The sequence below is a fragment of the Dreissena polymorpha genome, chromosome 2, assembly GCF_020536995.1.
Source record: "Dreissena polymorpha isolate Duluth1 chromosome 2, UMN_Dpol_1.0, whole genome shotgun sequence".
NCBI lineage: Eukaryota > Metazoa > Mollusca > Bivalvia > Myida > Dreissenidae > Dreissena > Dreissena polymorpha.
In genome coordinates this window covers 137,372,773-137,378,880 of record NC_068356.1, presented here as the reverse complement: position 1 = coordinate 137,378,880, position 6,108 = coordinate 137,372,773, and the positions used below count along the sequence as shown (strand labels likewise).

The 6,108-nt window shown below is 33.7% G+C and overlaps 1 long non-coding RNA gene across 1 annotated transcript; it reads right to left on the bottom strand.

The window, feature by feature from the left end:
* Positions 1 to 908: 908 nt before the first annotated feature.
* Positions 909 to 2,449, bottom strand: LOC127869149 (uncharacterized). Its single transcript, XR_008044433.1, has 2 exons — positions 2,368 to 2,449; positions 909 to 1,499 (listed from the first exon to the last, which is right to left on the bottom strand). It is a non-coding gene; the product is annotated as an uncharacterized LOC127869149 (long non-coding RNA).
* Between the last annotated feature and the right edge of the window lie 3,659 nt (positions 2,450 to 6,108).

Here is a 6,108-nt window from a genome sequence, read left to right as displayed (position 1 = left end):
CTTGTTTTTATGATTATTTTGTGCATTGCCGTAACATTACATCTTCATACTGAATGACGTATTTATAATTAACCGATGCCTGCTAAATATATTAAATATTTTTTATTTACATTTTATAATTCATAAATACTTTATTTTTTTATAACTAAAACGGGGCCTTTTTCTTTACCGTGTTCAATTTCTGATAATCTATAGACTTCAAATTTGTACAATAATTATGTAACATATCTAATTTAAGCAACTGTTAAGTATGTCGGTGGTAAATATATTCAACCAAATGCCTAGTTACTTAATACTACCAGAATGAAGACATGGTGGCATCATCAATTGCGTTTAATGACCAGACTGTCATCTGCCACCTAGTGTGATTTATGACACCATGTTGTAAGTTAGGTCTGGACAATATCTGATCAAAACGAGATAATCGGATTAGGCAGAACAAAGGGGCAATAAAACACCGGTATACAAAGGCTTAAACGATTTTAAGATTGATGCAAATAATCAAATTAGCAACCACAGACATATTTTTTAAATTAAAGTTATCTTGTTCTTTTTTATTTTTTCTAAAAGAGATTGAAAAGACAATTAAATAACTTTTTGAGTTTTTGGAATATCTTAAGTAGAACCAAAGTTATGAGCTTTTAAAGTTTTAAACGTTGCGTCGCTTTTATGAATTCTCTCCCAATACTTTAGTCCAGTACTATCATGTCTTCGCGGAACCTTTTCGAAGAAATATTTTAGTTAAATTGCTATAACTTTTTTATTTATGATTCAAATGTCATAATATTTGGTAGTCTAATGTATTTTTTCATGATCTATCCATTGCAGCAACTTTCAATGCAGTATCTCCACTCATTACCAAGATAATTGCTTATTACTACAGAAAAAAATTGCAAAAAAACAACAAATATGTTTACCAACTTTATTCAAGATCTTTTTTTATATGTATTATAGTTTTGTTCAGTTTTTTTGCATAATCAAACATGCTATGGTATATTCAAACAATATATCAATAATTCAATAACACATGTTATATGATAGATACATTAATCTTAAGTGTAATAAAGATATGAACATCAGCTGCAACAATGTAAGCCCTGCAATACAACTTGAACGAATTTCATTGTGTAATATATGTAACACTTGCTTAAAAAATAAGGGGTTGTCAATCTGTGAATTCATTCATCTATAGTAGCAGCTGAATTTATTGTTTAAATGCAACAGCACATTTATGTGAAAAAACACTCTTTGTATTTGTTATACAGTTCATTGAGTTCAATGTAATCCTTGAAGAACCTCTGGCGCCCCGGGTTCATGCATTCAACTTTTGGTGTGATGCAAAATGCACAAGCTCCAAAACAAGTCCATTTTTAATGTCTACATTTGACAGTTCCGGAGGACACTCTTCAGCTTTGCACAGCCATGAATGAAATCTTAACGTTGTATTCTTGACAGAACGGACCAGGGTGTATGTCTCCGTCACACTGCATAGTTGGTTTCTGAAATGAAAAATAAATATATATATAATATATATATATAATTATGTTTTAGTTTTATTGTATTTACAACCCAACATAATCAGTATACAATAAAAATACAGCTCTAGATTGTAAATGAAGATGTATTTTATTTAACTGACATAGTGCTCTTCAAAATAACATTAAACATATCTGTGTGAATTTTAATAAAATAATAACAGTAAATGCCATTACAATATGATATGTCTACTTAAAAGCCATATAATGCTTATATGAATTGATTTCTGGTTTATAATATAAATCAAATCTCTTATTTATGCAAGGTTAACCAATTTATGCCTAGCGTCTAGAAAAAAGGCATTGGCAAACAGTGTAGACCCAGATGAGACGCTGCACGATGTGGCGTCTCATCTTGGTCTGCGCTGTTTGCTTAAAGGAATTTCTGTAAAAAATATTCTTAATATAGAAATAAATATACTAGACATCCCTAACTTTGGAAATAAATTAATCCAATTTAGAAGGATGGTTACGTCCACTAGGCATAAATGGGTTAAGAAACAAGTTGGCTTAAGTTAAGGACTAGGGTTAACAAGATTTCTTGAAAGATTAACAGGGTAATAGTAATACTGTGATACATAAAACAAACTCATACATCGAATACATAACATAAATAGTCCTTTTGAAACATGAAATTTTAGTTTTAAAACGATTTTTCTAGGAAACTTACGTTTTCAAAATGTTATCAATAACGGGTCACAAACTGTGACGATGACATACATCATCGTAAAATCAACAAAACAATGCAATGCTTTATTTACATTAAATACATCGCATTCTTATTTAAATCAAACAAAAAACATTATTTTATTTGTTTGCAAGCGATAGTTACCTGTTTCGAACAATTAAATCGATATATTTATCGATTCAACTACAGCGAGTAAACAATTTTGGAATTTTTCAAGATGGCGTCGTGTGGAAAAAAAATCTCAACCGCGTGGCCTTGATGACCCCGCACTCTCGAATCACGATGCGATCGTCAATTTCTACTCAATTTTAACAATTTATACACCATTTTAACCAGCAGAAATTGAATTTTTTTACGATATATGCCGCTATTATGAATTTTCTATACTTTTCGTTCCATTTTCGTCTAACTTTAGGGCTTTATTGTTTCATTATTTTTTGTCGTAGAACTAAGCGGCTTACATCATTGTAAACAACAATCTTTTATTTGATTGGTCAAATGAAAATCATTTGCATATGTTACGAAACTACGATCGCATTCAACTTTGATTTCACACATGTTTACTAAAACGCCGCCGGGAGCTCGCTCGATACCGACGCTTCAAAGCATCCAATAGGCAAACTAATTACCAATAGTCTTAATCAACAAACAATGAACAAATAATAAAGAAATTTATATCATTGTAAAGTTTATTAATTAAGCTTTAATTACATAGCATTTTCATTATTTTTGCATGATAATTACTTATTGAAATATTGGTTAGAAGTTAACAACCCCTCGGAAATCGATACGATATCGATAAATTCTAGTGTGCTTATCAGGTCTTCTGTGGTTGCTAATCAAATGAAAACTATTGCGTTTAATTTAATTAAATGTTTATTTAATGTGTCAACATGTTAGTTTTCCCGGACCAGGGTAAAGGTCCCTGCCCAGACATTATGGTTAATTTGTAAATGTTTTTTATTTGGATTTGATCTATTTATTCATTGTGTTCAATCTTATTTGTTTCAGTAACGTAGAACAACTTGTTGGCATGTTGAAAAATAATATCTAAATATAATCGTTTAAATTTAACCGATCACGCTCTATTTCTCCCCATTGATTGTATCTTTCTTTTGACTACCAATATAGCCCGGATGTAAACACGCAGGTGCGCGTGACGTCACGTGTGAACTGGTCTATACAGTTAATTCCGGTAATCTTGCGCGTCCGGTAATCTTGCACACTTTGCATTTGCGAATCTTGCAGATGACAAATGGTTTTCTTTAGTGATGCAAGATGGAATTTCGTATTTTTAATAATTAACGGATTTGAAAGGTACGTATTTCATGCAAAATAAAATTCTATCATTACATTTAAACACCGGTTGCATCATCCCTATACATCGTAAACACTGGCCCACTTACGAAAAATTCGAAATGAATCACAAATTCCCTGCGGTATTTAGCGTTTTCATACTTTAAATTAAGAATTCATAAACTACGTTAGCGTTACCGATCGCCAAAATCGCCATTGGCGATTACAATTCCTGGCTGGCGATTAAAAATAAGATTTTAATGAAATTGGCGATTGAAAAAAGAGACCCTACAGCGATTTTCCTCCTTCTTTATAAAGTACCGGTAAACGGTACTTTCCCAATCGAACGAAAATTCCCAAATTCCCAAAACGGTACTTTCCCAATCAAGCGAAAATTCCCAAATTCCCAATCGGCATCTGGAAAAATCCCAATCAGCGTCCGATTTTTTTCTCAAAACGATAGAAAGTTTCGTAAAAAACCAACTTTCGGCGAGCGAACAAAGAAAATCGTATAGTTGTGTGTAACCACGCGCTCGATTAATTTCGGGTTTTATTATTCAGCGCATTCAATCAATAGAGTTGTTACTGTTTCCGGTTCTTTTGCCAGGCAGCCAGCGTACTGTTTTACGTCGGTTTGTAACCTTATCGCAGTTTGAAATGAGTCATAATAGCAAATATTATGCCAAAAAACCAATCGGAACCATCTATCACAGGACACATTGACAGCAATAATGATGCTGTGCAGGGAGGGATGCAAGCAACTGAGTGATGATCAAACATCAAAGATTGTTGAAATTTTCACAAAAATGAAAGAGAGAGACATTGCTTTAAAAGAGATTAAAACAACTAGTAATTGATTTGGTGTGTTCTTTATAATATTTTGTTATTTATATAAACTTTATAACTTAATGGTCATTAAGGCATGCCTGCAAATGATTATTTAAATGGGTATGTTCAATTAAGTATGAACTGTATGATGTATTCAATAAGACCCAAACTTCACGACGCGATTTTCCCAATTTCAGGATTTCACGACTCGATTTTTCCCAATTTTGAGGTTTTCACGACTCAATTTTTCCCAATCGGACCGGTACGGGTACTTTTCCCAATTGGACAAGGAAAATCGCTACCCTATGCTTTGCAAATGCACACTCTAAATGCCTGTTTTCAGACCGTATAAAACGCCAGAAACATCGCCAAGATTACACAATCATTACCCTTACCGGAAAGACCCCAGGGGATAATGACGACGGCCTAGGTCGATAATCCACATGGCTAATGTCTTAAGTGGTCATGCTTTACACTGTGACCAGACTTTTCGAGAATTTGGGTTACTTGGAGATTTACGTGATAATCACTGAAGCGTGCCGTGTAATGGCCTATGCTCTAGATGTTACGATTCAACGTCATCGAATCGACCAGTACGGAATTGTCATTTAATCAGATGGGCAGAGTTATGGCATTGACCACTTAAAACTAATTTCCAAAGAAACAACGATTTTGATTGGCTAAAAAAGTAGATATGAGTAACTTCCCTTTACGGTAGCTATGCGACATGAAAGACCGATTTCGAAAGCGAGTTGCAGATTCTGGGAAAAATGGATGCTGTGAACGAAAATGGAAAGTCAAAGCAACAGAAATTAACACAATTCTTTAGAAAAGAAAGCAGACAGAATAATGTAAGCTCAGGAAATGACCAAATGTTAGGTTCGCGATCCGACGTCGTCTAAAATAGTGCAGACGTGAATGCAGAATCGGAAACATCTACCTGTCAAGTCTCGCGGTTTCGCCGTGAGTCTCACGGTTTTTGACATGGAATGACGGTCTCATGCTGACTAAGTTATTCTCACGCATTTCTTCAAAAACAAAAAAAAATGAAAAAAAGTATTGTTTGGATTTCATAAAATGTTGTATAATTACTACCGAGACGGGAGGGCTGTTTAAGTGGTTTCTAACCTAAATACCACATGTACCGAAAACTGTTTTACGGTGGTAATGTATCATTATCACTACGTCACCTGTGTCTGTGTAAACAAAAAAATCTCCTGCAAAATGTCAGCAAGTGGCTCACCAGCGAAGAAAATTTTTCAAGCAAAAAAAGGGCTAATTTCAGACAAAAATAGTCTTAATTTTGCTCAGGAAATTTTCAGGTGGGGCATGCCCCCGGACCCCCCTATATATTGCATCAGACCGAGATATTCAATTATTTCCCGTAGTCATTTTTTCCCGCCATTCTGTCAAACCAATTTGGTATGATCTCCGCATGCGCAATGGCCTAGTTTTGATATTTTTTGTTAACTATGGAAGCATGATCGAGATAAAATCAAACCCGTTATGCATAAACATTTGATTCACGCATACCTGTATTTTTATATTAATTGTACACTATTACTAGTGACTATATTATTTGTTGATTTTTAGTGAACAAACACTGCACTAGAAATCCACATTTAATTTCAATGGTTTTACAAACTGATTTAAAAAAATATTTTTCTGGAATGTTTTTTGTCAATAATTGGACACCATATGTCTAAAATTTTGCCTAAACGAGGTCATTACAGAAAGTGCGCAAGATTACCGGACACTGTG